We start from the raw sequence: 16921 nt of genomic DNA, 5'->3' as shown, positions 1-16921 counted from the left end.
ATGTTTTTAGCAATGTTTGATTTAAAAAAGTGATTATAACATATATGTATATATATATATTCATAAAGGGGTGATGTAGAGAATATAAAATAGGCCTAATTATTGGCGTCCCATCCCCAAATCTTTATTCTTCTACCTTTAGTTTTAAAAGGAGGTAAAAAACTCGCCTAACCATTTCAAAGATAATGAATTAGTGCATCTAATATTGAATTAAATAATGCTAAAGTAACTCTTATTGGTCTATTTAAATTATATAATTCTAGGCGAGAGATTTGGATTATCCTAAAGGGAAAGGTTAAGAATCCTTTAAGGAATTATTAAAACTAATAAATGTCAAACTTAGGTTAATAAAGATAACAAAATGAATAAATTTGTATAAGTTTTTTTTTTTTCACGAGCCCTTTTTTTTTTAAAACCAAGAAAACAAGTTGGGAAATTTATAATAGCATGAAGAGCAATTGTGCTAAAAAAAAATGGAAATGAGTAGTGATAAGTATGTATAAGTAAGAAAAATATTCTTTTTTTTTGTGAATTTGAACTTGAAATACTTTGGTCCTACTTTTTAAAAAATGAGCTAAGTCGTATGTATCTTCAAGACAAAAGTAATAATTCTAACAAAACTATTAACATTTGTGTTGGCCCTTTCTAAAATAATGTTTCTTTTCCTTTTGAAAGTAATATTTTAAAAGGACTTTTTGGACCTAAACTAATACACTTTTAAACTCTCAAAGTATGTATTTTTAAACTTAAACTTTAAACACTTAGTTTATAAAATAGGTATATAATATTTGAAATATTACTCAAACTAAAACTTCTTTGAAAAAGTTATGCTTTTATAAATAAGAAAAAATATTAACAAATAACCTAATTGAAAAGTATCGTCTATGTTAAATAATTATCAAATGCATGAGGGGATATGAGAGATGTAAAAGAATATGAAATAGGCCTAACTAATGCAACTTTACTTATAATTTACATTTTTTTTTTTTGGTTAATAAAATATAAGGGCCTACTTTCCTACTTGTTTTTTAAAAATATGTATTTTCAAGGGTAAATATCTTAGCCATGAATATATTTCTAAAGGGTAATTGCTTTAGCCTTTAAACTAGTTTCAAANTTTATTGATAGTAAATTTAGTGATCGAAAGTTCAGTAATTTAAGTCATTCTAACTATTTTTCGTTTTGAATGGATTGTTGTCACTTTTATCACATTTTAAATGAATTGTTTCTTTTATTTTTGTGTATGGTTAATAACCGAACCAAACCAAACCGAAACCGATAATCACCAAACCGATAAATGTATATTATATTTGGTTTGGTTTGGTTTTGATAATTTTAAAACCGATTAAGTTGGTTTGGTTTTGGTTTTGACCAATAACCGATCCAAACCAACCCGTGAACACCCCTAGAAATAGGCCTAACTAATGCAACTTAACTTATAATTTACATTTTTTTTTTTGGTTAATAAAATATAAGGGCCTACTTCCCTACTTGTTTTTTAAAAATATGTATTTTCAAGGGTAAATATCTTAGCCTTGAATATATTTCTAAAGGGTAATTGCTTTAGCCTTTAAACTAGTTTCAAATTCATTTGGAGGTCTAAGCGATGAATTATGCCTAAACAAATATTAGTTTATCCCCTTTGAAACTTCATTTGGAAACTTCTAAACTATAAGCCCCCTCTTTTCAACTTAAAAGACCTAAAAGAATGTTATAAGTAAAAATGCTAACCCATTTTTTAAGAAAATATTTTTTGTATCATTTGTTCTAAAAGTGTTTCAACTAAATCCATAAACAAATAATATTAGCTCACATAAGTAATCTTCAAAATGAAAGACAAGCAATATATCAAAAACATGTAAGTAAATGTTAGCCAACATATCAAAACAACATAAGTAGGACAAGGAAAGAAAGACTAAGAAGACATTGGACTCCTAATTTGTGAGACTCCAAGCGTTGCGATGATACTAATTGTTGTTGGCCTAATATCTTAGGCCAATAATGAGTTCCAAAGTAGAAACTCCAGCTCTCCCGTTGTACATGAAACATAAGAAGACGAAAAGAAGATAAAGATTAGTGATCAATTAAATGGTGCAATAAAGTGAATATACAAACAAACATGAATACACACAAGACAGTGATATCAACTTTTATAAGACCAATAGTTTCATAAACTTTAGAGACAACTCCACTAGATCCTTCGGAGTAAAAAGGGGCACATGACATTTAAACTGTTGAATCAAAATAAGTAAAGAAGGGGAAAGGGACAGAAAAGTCATTTAAATTTATTTTGACTAATACAACTAGGTGTAGGCTTAAACAATTTAAGTAGGGTCATAGTACTGGTTTTGTTTTACTATGTACATGTTTCCACTTTGGGATGGAAAGTAGCCAAAAAACAATATGAGACAAGTGTCTCTGATTCAATTCACTCACTGTTTGAAATTGATTTGTTATACATACCATAAAGTTTCATATACCAAGTTCGTTAAATTTAAAGATATAGACAGCCAAAATAGATCATCCAAACACTCAATATAACATATTTAGAATGGAAAATCATAGCAACACCGTAACATGACTGCTGAGAATGTTAAACCAAATGACCACGAATTTAGAATAGACAGGAGAGTCGACTAAGAAAGTAAAAATATTAAAACTACAACATCAAACAAACACTTTTCATAATCAAAATTAAACCAACACTTTTCGAATTTAGATTAGGCTATATTATGGTCGAGAAAGCTTAAATGATATTAACATTTCAGCCATCCATATATACCTATCATATCCAAATCAAAGCAACAACAAAGGTAATATATATATATATATATATATATATATATTAACGAAAGAAAAAAGAACTTCACTATACATAAAAGTAGGAGACAAGCAGATTAACAACCCATTTTTAATTGTTGAAAATCAACCCAAAAAAGGGAACCAATTGGAATCTGAACAAAATAAGGGCGAGGTACAATACCTTTCTGGGGGCAGCAAACAAGGGCTCTAACATCAAGGATTCCGATCACTCTTCTCCGGACTCCAATTTAAGGTCGAAAGAGAAGGACCAAAAGATGAAAAAGTTTTGAACTTTAAAAAAAATTGAAGTATGTTTTAGCTTGATCGATTTTTGAATTATTTTTGGATAATTTCGGATTCCTTTTATGAGAACCAAATGGTTCCCTTTTCTAGCTAATTTGGGCTCCAAGAATTCAAAATTTGAATTCTTGGAAACGCAACTCTCAGAGGAAACAACAAAGAAATCATGCAGGGGGAGAAAAATTGATCTTTTCAGGTCGATTTGAGAGGGTTGAGTGACTGATGGGGGCATTTTTCCGACGGCCCAGAGACGTTCTCTGACGAAAGGGATGGGGGAGCACGTGGGGGTGGCCATGGAGAGGAGCCTGGAGCATCCGATTTCTGGAAAAATGAAGATTGTTGAGGTGATCTTTGGGGAAGATGACAGGGGAGGGTGAACGTGATCTCTGGGCAAAATACAGAGTATATAAGGCAATTATGGGAAAGAAGAAAGCATAGGGGCGGTGGAGTCTATTTTGGGAAGGCTAAAAGGTCTTGGTTATTTTGGGCCGTCTGATCGTTTGATCGGACGGTCAAAATTAATCGAGAGTTATATATATATATAATAATAATAATAATAATAATAATAAATATATATATATAAATGTTGAATTAAATTGGGCCCTTAGATTAAATCGGACGGATGAGATTGAATTTGAAGAAGCACAATCCATGTGTTTCTTATGTGGCATGCATGGATTGGCCGAATTAAAAGACTTGGATTGCTCAAAACTTGCTCAAATTAGGCCCATTTAAACTATAACCTCTTTTTATTAAATAGCCATAATTTATTAAATTAAAAAACAATAATTTTGCAAGACTAGCTTATTTGATAAAATTAGTGATTAAAAAAAATAAAATTAGTATAAATTAGCAACTCATTAATTAATTAAGTCTTCCTAGTTTTGAAAAAAAAAATATCGAAAAATATTTATCGCTATAATAGAAATTATATTTAATTAGAAAAATCGAGTTAACCCTTAAAAAAACAATATTTATTTGACGTGAAAGGTAGCTCCGTCTAACTCGTCAGTGACTGGGATAGAATTAACAGAAAGGATGGGGTGACTGAGCTCTCCGTGGATGGTAACTTCTGTGCGACCCCACTCAAACTTTACACATTGGTGAATAGTGAAAGGAACCGCTCTTGCCGTGTGAACCCATGGTCTTCCCAGAAACAGGTTGTAGTTGGATGATACATCCATCACTTGAAATAAGATGGGAATTTAGCCGGCCCCACTTGCAATGTGAGATAGATCTCTCCAATGACACTTCTTTGCGCTCCATCAAATGCTCTAATTTTCACACGACTTTCCTTTATCTCTCGCACATTAACACCTAAATCCCTCACAGTGGTAAAAGGACAGATGTTGCATCCAGAACCACCATCAATTAGAACTCGAGTCACCACATTATCACAACACTTGACTGTGATGTGAAGCACTTTGTTGTGCCAAGCCCCTTCTGCAGGCAACTCATCATCATGGAAAGAAATCTTGTTAGCTTCCACTATTCTTCCAATCGTTGAAGCTAAGGTTTCACTGGTGGTCTCTTTTGGAATATTCACTCTGTCTAACACTTCCATCAAAGCATTCCTATAAGCTTCAGAACTCATAAGTAGAGACAAAATAGATATGTGGGCAGGCGTCTTCTTTAGCTGTTTTTCGACTGAATAGTCTTTAGGCTGCATCTTCTTCCAAAAGTATGCGGCTTTAGCATCGGTAACATTCTTCCTGGGATTCTGTTCTTTTCCAAGAACTCTTTGATTTAGGTCCTTTGGGGTATAACACCTTCCCGACCTAATCATCTCTTGAGCCACGATAGTGTCGATCATTTTTCCCTTGTCGCGTGCTCGATAGTCCCATGGGACTGCTTTGGTGTCATATTCAGACTTTTTAGCAATCAGAGTGGTTACTACAACTCTTGGGAGATATGTTTGGACAGTTAGAGGTTTCCTTAGTTGAACAGTGATAACAGGTTGCGCCGAAGATGTCATGGCATTTGGTTCATCTACATCTGGACAGTGAGGGCCCTCATATTCTTCGTCTAGAGTAACCATGTTGACTTTCCGATTCTCATGGTTTGGCACGGGGTTGTTGTTTACATTGGGAGGTGTTGTAGTGCATTTGATTACTCCTTTTCTGATCAAAGACTCGATCTGGTTCTTTAACCCATAACAATCTTCTGTGTCGTGTCCTTAGATTCCTGAGAGGTAAGCGCATCGTTTGTTCCCATCAAAATTACGAGGGATTGGATTAGAAAGTTTTCCTTCAACTGGTTGCAGCACTCTCGTTGTCCTCAACCCCTCAAAGAATCGGGCATAGGGTTCGGCAATCGGTGTGTAAGTGCAAACATTTCTAGCTTTAAGATTTGGACGTGGTCTCGGTGCATATGCTGGTCTATTTTGGTGGATTGGTGCTTGGACAGGGACATATGGTCTTAGAGGATTTTGGTATACTGGTGCTCAGGGTGGATTATAGTGTGGTTGGGTATTATATATTGGGTATGGGACGTATGAAGTATGCGCATCGATTTGGGGATTAGTGGGGTATTGGTGGGACGATCCTCATTGTTGGTAAGTGACAGCTGAAACATCCTCCCTTTTCTTCTTGATGCCGCCAATGGAACCCGATTGTATAGACCTACTTGCAGCCTGCAATGCGATCATAGACTGAATTTTCCCAAATTTAACACCCTTCTCTATAAAGTCTCCCATCTTGACCAATTCTGTGAACTTCTGGCCCATCATTCACATCATCTTGTCGAAGTAGACACCTTCTTGAGCTCAAATAAAGTACTTCAAGAGCTCACTCTCATCTAGTGGTGGTTGCACCCTTGTGACCTCAGTTCTCCAACATCGTGCATATTTCTAGAAATTCTCAGACGGCTTCTTCTGTATATTGGCCAACGAGAATCTGTTAGCAGTAATTTCAGTATTGAATCTAAAACAAGTCATGAAATCCTCAGTCATTTCCTGCCAGTCACGCCATTTGCGAGGGTCTTGGCGGGTATCAGGTCAATGCTTATCCAAACAGACTCTAGATGAACAACTTCATCCTCAGCTTCTCATTTCTCCCTACATCGACTAACTTGTCACAGTATGCCCTTAAATGTGCGTGAGGGTCACCTTTTCCATCGAACATGTCAAACTTCGATGGTTTGAACCCTACCGGTATGTCCTTGTTTGGATAGATGCACAAGTCGTCATAATCCAAACTCTATGTTCCTCTAGTAACTTGTAAGCTTTTCAATGTCTTTCTTAGACCCTGGAGCAGGGCATTTATCGATGCATCTTATTTTATCTTGGTATCTTTCTCCATTTCTACATATTGATCGACCTCATACGAGAGATTAACCATTGTTAGCATTGTTAAAGTAGGAGCTCGAGCGGCATATACGGGTGGAACATGTGGCTTATAGGGAGCGGCGACATGTGCCCCAAGTATTTGCTGCATTGTTGGTATGGAAGGGTCGCGATTGGAAAGGTCGGAAACGGTCCTAACTGCGGTTGGAGAAGTTGGTGGAATTCGATCGTGAATTGGAGCGTGTTGAGTTTGTTCTGGCTGATTTGGCAAGTCAGCAGAAGGAAAGTCAGCTTTTGCGAAGTAGATAGACGTCTTGAAAGTAGGAAAAATGGTAGCCGACAGTAAGGCCCAAGTCTCGCACTTGGCGTAATTCTTCCCTCAAGATCTCGAGTTCTTGCTCCATGCGATCCATTTTCTCTTCATTTTGGATGTCTATCAGTTTCGAGAACCTTCGGGGTTCTCAATAGGTATCATTATGTTTGCAGCAGCATTGAAGTCGTCTTTATCAGTCATCTTTCCTTTTGATCGAAGGTTGTATCGTGAGTCAGCCAGTTTGCAAGTCGACACAAATCAACGTACTTTTGGGGGGAAATGATGAAACAAGAAAAGAAAACAAAGAAAAAAAAAAGAAACTATGTTAGTTTGGAAAATATTGAAAGATGTAAGAAAAATATAAGTGTAACACATATATACGCCAATTTGGAGACATTCAAAACGCGTCCTAATGTAGAACCTATTTTTACATAAGGTAGGCCTACGTTGCAATTAGTTTGATAATAAATTATCCATTCAAACATATTTTAGATTTGGAGCAAACATAACTTCATTGTTTAAGGTAGTCTTGGATGTTACTTTGAGGTAGGCAATCATAAACCTAAGAAATGAAAGTACGAAGGGCTATAAGGCATACAAGAGGGATAAGCCACATGGCACTTTGAGGAGCTTATGAAAAGAGTTCAAAAAAGAAAGACAAATCTACGGCCAGGTTGGAGCATCGTCCCTGTCATAAAATTGCTCTAGGTAGATCTCTGGGGATTCGTCGATCTTTCATTCCCAGTTGTTTGAGTCTTCCCCTTCATCAAACCCTATGGAACCATATTTCGAGTGAGCATCTTCTTCTGTTGGAACAGGTTCGTCCTCTATGTACATCACTCCTCCATCTCTAGGGTCATACAAGTTAGGGTCATGCTATAAATATCCTTATGAATCCCCTTATATCTCCTCAGTTAGCTCTCTAGGATCCTCTTCTAGGTCTTCATCCATCTCTTCAATTATTTCATCATCAACTACCTGTATGAGATGGTCGACAGACCGTGGGGTCATCTGATGATACATGGTTATAGTGATGTACATGAGGTTCAATAGCACCGTGCCAATTTGATTTGATCTTTGGGTATCTGTGAACCCCAAAATCTCATCACAGTTGGGCCTTGCTAGAATTCCTCCCATCATAAACCAAGTATAATATTCAGGAGTGCACCAGGACTCAACCTCCATGTCTAAGTCAAGAATGTCATACCATCCTTGTATCAAAGCAGAGATCATCTCGATCGGTATCCTTCCTTCATAATCTACCTCTACTAATGTCATATTTGACCACAAAGGAACACCTTGGGTAATTCTAAACTGTTGGAGGACTCTTAGAGGTGCGTAAGGCTGGAAGCCTTCCAACCCAATCAACTCAATGAAGTAGGCATGGTTGGTTCTCAACAGAGTTCGGTCATGGACCCATGGTAGTCGCCGTTGAATACAATTCCCTGTGAAGTGGGTCAAGAAAAGGTGCCAACCATCTTCATTATTTGGGGCATCCCACATGCTCAATCTCGCCGCATGGCTTCTGATTTTGTTGTGGAAGTCTGCTTCAGCACCATTTTCTGCGTGTCTTTGATAGTTCCAACACCAAAATCTATAGCAACAGGTTATTTCCCGTAAAATGGTCATGTCCTCTAGAGCAGATGGATAATGATCATAATATTTCTGTCAAGATCATGGGTACGATGGTCACTCTAACAGGTCCTCTAAACATGAAGATAATCATAGGCAGTAGGTTAATGTCAACACAAACCTTTTTCTTTGGGAAGATCATAATACCCAAAAAGGTTATCACAAAAACAATGGACCTGTGCATTTCCCAACCAACGCTAGAGATGAAAATTTTTTGCTGGAACCTATCATAGCTATCTCGACGACCGAACCTTTTAAACAGATAAGCCAACTTGACCCATCCCTCATCAACTCGTCGCAAGCATGGGCCTACCCTCAAACCCAAAGACTGGAGAAAGTCGATTCCCGATGTAGTGAGCGGGACCAATGGTGCTCGACCAACCAACGGTAAATTAGTAATTTGACTTATTTCTTCCAAAGTTAGTGTGATTTCAAAATCTGTGAACTGGAAAGTCACTGTTGCTGATTGCCAAAATTCAATCATTAGAGTAATGAGTGACTTATTTGCCTCCACATTCAGTAGATCAGTTAATGACCCCAAGTGTGGCATAATATCATTTTCGCATGCCACTCGAATGTTTCCCTACCACTCTTTCAAAGTTCGGGGGACCTCAATCATCATCCTGATATTAGGAAGGTTTTGATTGATTGACATCTGAAAGAAAGATAAAAGGATATGATGAGTTTATTTGCTCCAAATTCGTTAAGTGTTTAAGTTTGGATAATTTATATCAATTTCACACAAAATGTATGTCGTCGAGTTTTAAAGAAGAAACTCATTGACATTTGGGTGGTTTCCTAAACGCAATGACAATACCATATATTCTTGCCTAAGGATATGCAAGATGACCTATTTTAAGAGTAAGATTTTTTCCTAGACGATTGAGAGTGAGACTTAGTAATTGCGAGAAGGCGCACTATCTTAATTGCACCAACTCTGAAACTAAGAAATCCAAAGAGAGTTTCGAAAGAGTGCAGGAACACCCCTTCGTGTACAGTGTGTGCGTGTACAGCCAAAGACTCGATAGAATATGCAATTGACAGTGTAGGGAAAATAGTAACAAATAGTGTTTTAAAATAAATAAGAAACACAAACTTAGATTTCACTTGCGACATTTCAGTCAAAACAATATATCAATTCGATAAAACAAACAAGAAAAAATAAATAAGTAATCACAAGTATTATTCCTAAATTAAGTTTTCTAAGATTAAAACTTAAGTAAGTCCCCAGCGGAGTCGCCAAACTGTAGCATCCTATTTCGAAACAATTCACAACATGATATGGCTGTCACTCTAATTTTGGAAAAAAATTGTTTTTAGTTTTAGAGTCGGCATCTAAATTTTAAAAAAAAATTTAGGAAAATTATTTTTTAAATATGTAAATGTAAACTCTGTTTAGATTTGTGAAACCAATGAGAATCTGAGTAAGAATTTTGGTTACTCGAGGGGAAGGGGTTAAGCATCCCTCAAAGCCTATCCGAAGATGGTTCTTAAATTCAATTTAGGAAAAATATGATTAAGAAAACTTGTTTATTTATTTTTTCTTTAAAAATCAATGGTAAGTAAATTTTATCATTTTAAGAAAAGAGTAAAAAATACAAGGTACGACGTATATATGTCTATAAATTAATAGTAGTATATTTATCATACGGTAAAAGATAAATAAATAAATGTATGATAAATTCATATGTAAAAAAAAAATATAGTTGTATCATAATAAACTTATCCTAAAAATACATAGATGTTGAATTTGCAAAATCTGTCGTCTTATTAAGATGTGAAATAAGATAGTAGTTGGTTATATATACGTAGTAATATGTGATGTGTAATTTGAATGAATATATATAGAATGGAGTTTTCTAAAAATAAATAAATAAATAAATGATACTAGATGTTAAAATATTATATAAAGGTTTGTGATATTAAATATGTTTATTATAAAGTGTAGTATATATATGTAAAAGTTTAAAACACGTGAATGTTTATTATTTTTATTTACATGTAAGGATAAGTTAACAATAGATTAGATTTAGTAAAATAATATGTGTAAAGTTGTGTAGGAATAAATTATAAAAAATAAATAAATAACAATCGGGATAGTAGATAAAAAAAATAGTAGATTATATAGAGAAAAATATAGAATATATACCTTTATGTGTATGACATATATATGTATGTACCTTGTATTTGAACCTGTTGTCATATCTAAAATTTTGAATTATCATGTTAAAAAATTAAAATATTTTTAGCAAAGTTTGATTTTAAAAAGTAATTATAACATATATATATATATATATATATATATATATATATATATATTCATAAAGGGGTGTAGAGAATATAAAATAGACCTATTATTAGCGTCCCATCCCCAAACCTATATATATAGGGGTGATATAGAGAATATAAAATAGGCCTAATTATTGGTGTCCCATCCCCAAATCTTTATTCTTCTACCTTTAGTTTTAAAAGGAGGTAAAAAATTCGCCTAACCATTTCAAAGATAATGAATTAGTGCATCTAAATATTGAATTAAATAATGCTAAAGTAACTCTTATTGGTCTATTTAAATTATGTAATTCTAGGCGAGAGATTTTGATTATCCTAAAGGAAAAGGTTAAGGATCCTTTAAGAAATTAGTAAAACTAATAAATGTCAAACTTAGGTTAATAAAGATAACAAAATGAATAAATTTGTATAAGCTATTTTTTTTTTCACGAGCCCTTTTTTTTAAAAAACCAAGAAAACAAGTTGGGAATTTATAATAGCATGAGGAGCAATTGTGCTAAAAAGAAATGGAAATGAGTAGTGATAAGTATGTATAAGTAAGAAAAATATTCTTTTTTTTTTTTTGCGAATTTGAACTTGAAATACTTTGGTCCTACTTTATAAAAAATGAGTTAAGTCGTATGTATCTTTAAGACAAAAGTAATAATTCTAACAAAACTTATAACATTTGTTTTGGCCCTTTCTAAAATAATGTTTCTTTTCCTTTTGAAAGTAATATTTTAAAAGGACTTTTTGGACCCAAACTAATGCACTTTTAAACTCTCAAAATATGTATTTTTAAACTTAAACTTTAAACACTTAGTTTATAAAATAGGTATATAATATTTGAATTATTACTCAAACTTAAACTTCTTTGAAAAAGTTATGCTTTTAAAAATAAAAAAAAATGTTAACGAATAACCTAATTGGAAAGTATCGTCTAAGTTAAATAATTATCAAATGTCTGAGGGGATATGGAAGAAGTAAAAGAATATGAAATAGGCCTAACTAATGCAACTTAACTTATAATTTACATTTTTTTTTTTGGTTAATAAAATATAAGGGCCTACTTCTCTACTTGTTTTTTAAAAATATGTATTTTCATGGGTAAATATCTTAGCCTTGAATATATTTCTTAAGGGTAATTGTTTTAGCTTTTAAACTAGTTTGAAATTCATTTGAAGGTCTAAGCGATGAATTATGCATAAACAAATATTAGTTTATCCCCTTTGAAACTTCATTTGGAAATTTTTAAACTATAAGCCCTCTCTTTTCAACTTAAAAGACCTGAAAGAATGTTATAAGTAAAAATGCTAACCCATTTTTTAAGAAAATATTTTTTGTATCATTTGTTCTAAAAGTGTTTTAACTAAATCCATAAACAAATAATATTAGCTCACATAAGTAATCTTCAAAATAAAAGACAAGCAATATATCAAAAACTTGTAAGTAAATGTTAGCCAACATAACAAAACAACATAAGTAGGACAATGAAAGAAAGACTAAGAAGACATTATTGGACTCCTAATTTGCGAGACTCCAAGCTTTGCGATGATCCTAATTGTTGTTGGCCTAATATCTTAGGCCAATAATGAGTTTCAAATGACCACGAATTTAGAATAGACAGGAGAGTCGACTAAGAAAGTAAAAATATTAAAACTACAACAGCAAACAAACACTTCTCATAATCAAAATTAAACCAGCACTTTTCGAATTTAGATTAGGCTATATTGTGGTCGAGAAAACTTAAACGATATTAACATTTCATCCATCCATCTATACCTATCATATCCAAATCAAAGCAACAACAAAGGTGATATATATATATATAAACAAAAGAAACAAGAACTTTATTATACATAAAAGGAGGAGACAAACAGATTAACAACCCATTTTTAATTATCGAAAATCAACCAAAAAAAAAAGAACTAACTTGAATCTGAACAAAATAAGGGCTAGGTACAGTACTTTTCGGAGGGCAGCAAACAAGGGCTCCAACGTCAAGGATTCCGATCACTCTTCTCCAGACTCCAATTTAAGGTCGAAAGAGAAGGACCAAAAGATGAAAAAGTTTTAAACTCTAAAAAAAAATTGAAGTATGTTTTAACTCGATTGATTTTTGAATTGTTTTTGGATGATTTCGGATCCCTTTTATGAGAACCAAATAATTCCCTTTTCTAGTTAATTTGGGCTCCAAGAATTCAAAACGCAACTCTCAGAGGAAACAACAAAGAAATCATGTACGGGTAGAAACAATTGACCTTTTCAAGTTGATTTGAGAGAGATGAGTGACTGATGGAGGCATTTTTCCGGTGGCCCAGAGACGTTCTCTGACGAAGGGGATAGGGGAGCACGTGTGGCGGCCATGGAGAGGAGCCTGGGGCATCCGAATTTTGGAAAAAGAAAGATCGTTGAGGTGATATTTGGCATGGGAGGGTGAACGTGATCTCTGGGCAAAATATAGAGTATAGGCGGCAAATCTGGGAAAGAAGAAAGCGTAGGGGCGGTGGAGTCTATTTTGGGAAGGCTAAAAGGTCTTGGTTATTTTGGGCCGTCTGATCGTTTGATCGAACGGTCAAAATTAATCAAGAGTTATATATATATATATATATATATATATATATATAAATGTTGAATTAAATTGGACCCTTAGATTAAATCTGACGGTTGAGATTGAATTTGAAGAAGCACAATCCATGTACTTCTTATGTGGCATGCATGGATTGGCCGAATTAAAAGACTTGGATTGCTCAAATTAGGTCCATTTAAATTATAACCTCTTTTTATTAAATAGCCATAATCTATTAAATTAAAAAACAATAATTTTGCAAGACTAGCTTATTTGATAAAATTAGTGATTAAAAAAGTATATATATAAATTAGCAACTCATTAATTAATTAAGTCTTCCTAGTTTTGAAAAAAAATGTCGAAAAATATTTATTGCTATAATAGAAATTATATTTAATTAGAAAAATCGAGTTAACCCTTAAAAAAACAATATTTATTTGACGTGAAATTTGAAAAATGAGAAAGTAAGTAGTAATATAATATATAATTTTTTATATAAAAAATAGTATTTATGAAATAAATTTATCAAATAAAATAAATAATTAAAAATCTTTTTTTTATTCCTACAAAAATTCATAGCGTATATATATATTTTATTATTATTATTATTATTAATAATAATAATAATAATAATATTAAAACTTTAGTTAAATAAATGTGGAGAGCCAAAATTGGGTGTCAACACCCAACCCTAAGCCCTAGTTTATGCCTATATAAAGGATATTAAATTCTCTTAAAAGGCATCTCGAAATATCCACAAAAGTCTTGAAATATTCATATATATAGAGGTCAAATCTAAATCATCCTAGTTCGAGAAATACGTCACTAACATCCCTCGAATCATGGATAAATCTTTGGAGAGTAGAATCAAAGGATCAACAGAATTGTACCCGCAATCTTGATGAATAAAATTATGTTTCGTTATTTTTTTGTGATTGTAATTTATTTTATGTCACTTTAAATATGTTGCAAACAATGCGGACTTAGATAATCCTCATTTTACTTGTTAACTTTAGGTGAGCTAGATTCAAGTGTTATTATATATGTTTATATCTATTATGATATTAAAGTCAAATTCATCACAATTCTTATGCTCCACTAACATCTTTCGTGCATGATTCACGCACCATAGGCTTCTAGTCTTATATATCTGTGGGGGATAAGTCTTTTTAGTTTCCTTATCTATCAGGAACATAATTTATAAAAATAGGTTTTATTAGTATATATGATTGTACAAAATTATAAAATATTTTCTCTATAGTATTTATGCTAAAACTAAAATGTTGTGAAGAAAATCTAATATTAAAGATATTAAAATTAGGTTAGATGTCTAAAACTGTAGTGACCTGATTTCGTCGTTAGGGAAAAGTCAATGGAGAAAGAATTGGATCAGAAAATTTTTTGAGTAGTAACTTGAAATTTCCTAGCCTAGTCTAGATTTGCACGAAATCGAAGTCAGGTGAGTCTAGGGAAATCTGGTTATGAATAAGAAGTGTAATAATGAAATTGATTGCGTGAGTGGATAACTAAGACGTTAAGGAACCCGTACGATTTTACGAAATTGAATTCGGGCGAGTAGAACTCCCGAAATTGATATTAGCGTGAATGGGTGTTTTCTGAGTGTCGTGGGATGAAAGTGTGTTGTGAAATGAGGGTTTGGAGCTCTTAATTCAACATTCTGTTTTTGCGCAAGCCGCTGTGGCGGGACAGTCGTAATTTAAGACAGAAATAAACCCCAAAATTATTTTATTCTCCAAGTTTCGACTTTGAGAGCTAGGAGACGACCCCAGGTGCTTTCTTGATAGTTTTCCACCATTCTTGAGGCTAAAGGTAAGGTTTTAACTCCCCGAATTCATTTTTTCGATCTGTAAAATGTAAATTTGTGGGTGATTATCGATGGGGGAGGGTTTTAATCTGGAAATTATGGTGGAAAAATCCCTAATCTGGGTATTAGAATCTTGGGTTTAGTCTAGGATTATTGGATTTGTTATAATCCGGATAATTAGACCTTTGATTATTTATCCTTGTGTATATTAATTGTTTGTAGACTTAGAACAAGCGGAAAGAATCCGAAAATGAAGATTCAAGTGCCTTAGGGGATTCAAGCTTGGATTCGAGGTAGGTGATGGTTGTGATTTCATGTTGGAGTGATATATGTTTGTAATTGCTCATTATAATGCATGTATATATGCAAATGTTGCATTATTGATCACCCTAATCGTAAATGAGGATAATTGAATAATTGTATATCATGAATCACCTCTTGTTGTATGATTGTGAGAATATACATTATGATTGTGATTGTGGTTTGTTGAATGGATCGGGTGTTACGTTTCGATACACTAACTTGGATCGTTTGCGATGTTCCGACATAAATATGGGATCAATTTCCACGTTTTGGCATAAATATGGGATCGATTGCCACGTTCCGACATAAACATTGGATCGGGTAGCATGAACCGATACACTAACAGTTTGGGTTTGGGTTCCATGAGAGGACCATTAAATTGAGTTCCGTGAGAAGACCATTGAATTGTGTTGTGTATCTATTTGTGTTGATTACGTTCATATCTAATGGTGATTGAGATTGAAAGACTGTTTGTTGCTCTAAATGATAACCAAATTGTATATTTTGAAAATTGTGAAATGCTCCGTTATTCCTAAGTGATGTTGATATTGTATATGTTCGGTATATGTTTGTTTTATAATGTTGTGGTTACTTGCATGTGTTTCACTTATTGAGATAGTCGCGTGATCCTACCAGTACACTGTGGCTGTGTACTAATACTGCACTTGTTCTTTCTTTATTGAGTACAGGGCATCTTCAAGCGGCTATTGACATACCTCGTTTAGAAGATCAGTGATCATTCGAATTCGTGGGTGAGCCATTTCTTCTGGGCTGCAATGAGTTGTCTTTTTGTTTATGTGCACGTTCCGGACTTAGACTAGTTCTCTAGATTTTTTATGCTTAATATGGGGTTGTACCCCTTCTTGTGTAGACTTATGGTTGAACCTTAGATGTTTTGATATATTGATTTTCAAGTTTTAGGTATTAGTTGCGCAATGTTAGTTTTGGTTGTTAGACTTTTGTTGGAGTTTATGGGAACTCTCTATCTTTTCCTTAGCATTCAAATTTGCTTTCGTACCTTAAATGCTTAAGTATTTGATTAAGTTGGTTAGCTAATTAGTATGAATGGTTCTCCCACCGGAGAGTTAGTGTGGGTGTCAATCACGATGGTCTGGATCGAGATAAAGTTGATATCAGAGCCCTAGGTTCGTTGATCTCATTGTACCAAAATGAGTCTAGTAGAGTCTTGCGAAACGGTACGAAGACGTCCGTACTTTTCTTCGAGAGGCTATAGGACTTTAGGAAAAACTCACTTCTTTCTACTCCTTCGTGTTATCACTTGAATCCAATTGGTATCTAGGTGATATAAATTTGTATCATTCCTCCTTCACTCTATGGTCCGAACTAAAGCAACAAAAGTGGTAACACAATTACTAGCAAGAGGATGTGTATAGACTACCGATAGTTTAATAGGGTCACAATTCAAAAAAAGTATCCACTACCTCGGATAAATGATCTTTTGACCGGTTGGATGGTGCATCAACTTACATTTTGCTTTTGTACTTGGAGACCGATAATGGTCATCTATGGAACAAACTAATTTAGAAATCGGGCTTGTTTGTAAGTTGTAACTTGAAAACTGTGAATGTGTATTCCTTGTTGCCTGAGTTAACTATGAATGTGGAA

This window comes from Solanum stenotomum, chromosome 5 (genome assembly GCF_019186545.1).
Source record: "Solanum stenotomum isolate F172 chromosome 5, ASM1918654v1, whole genome shotgun sequence".
Classification (NCBI taxonomy): Eukaryota; Viridiplantae; Streptophyta; class Magnoliopsida; order Solanales; family Solanaceae; genus Solanum; species Solanum stenotomum.
Note: the sequence above shows the minus strand (reverse complement) of the source record.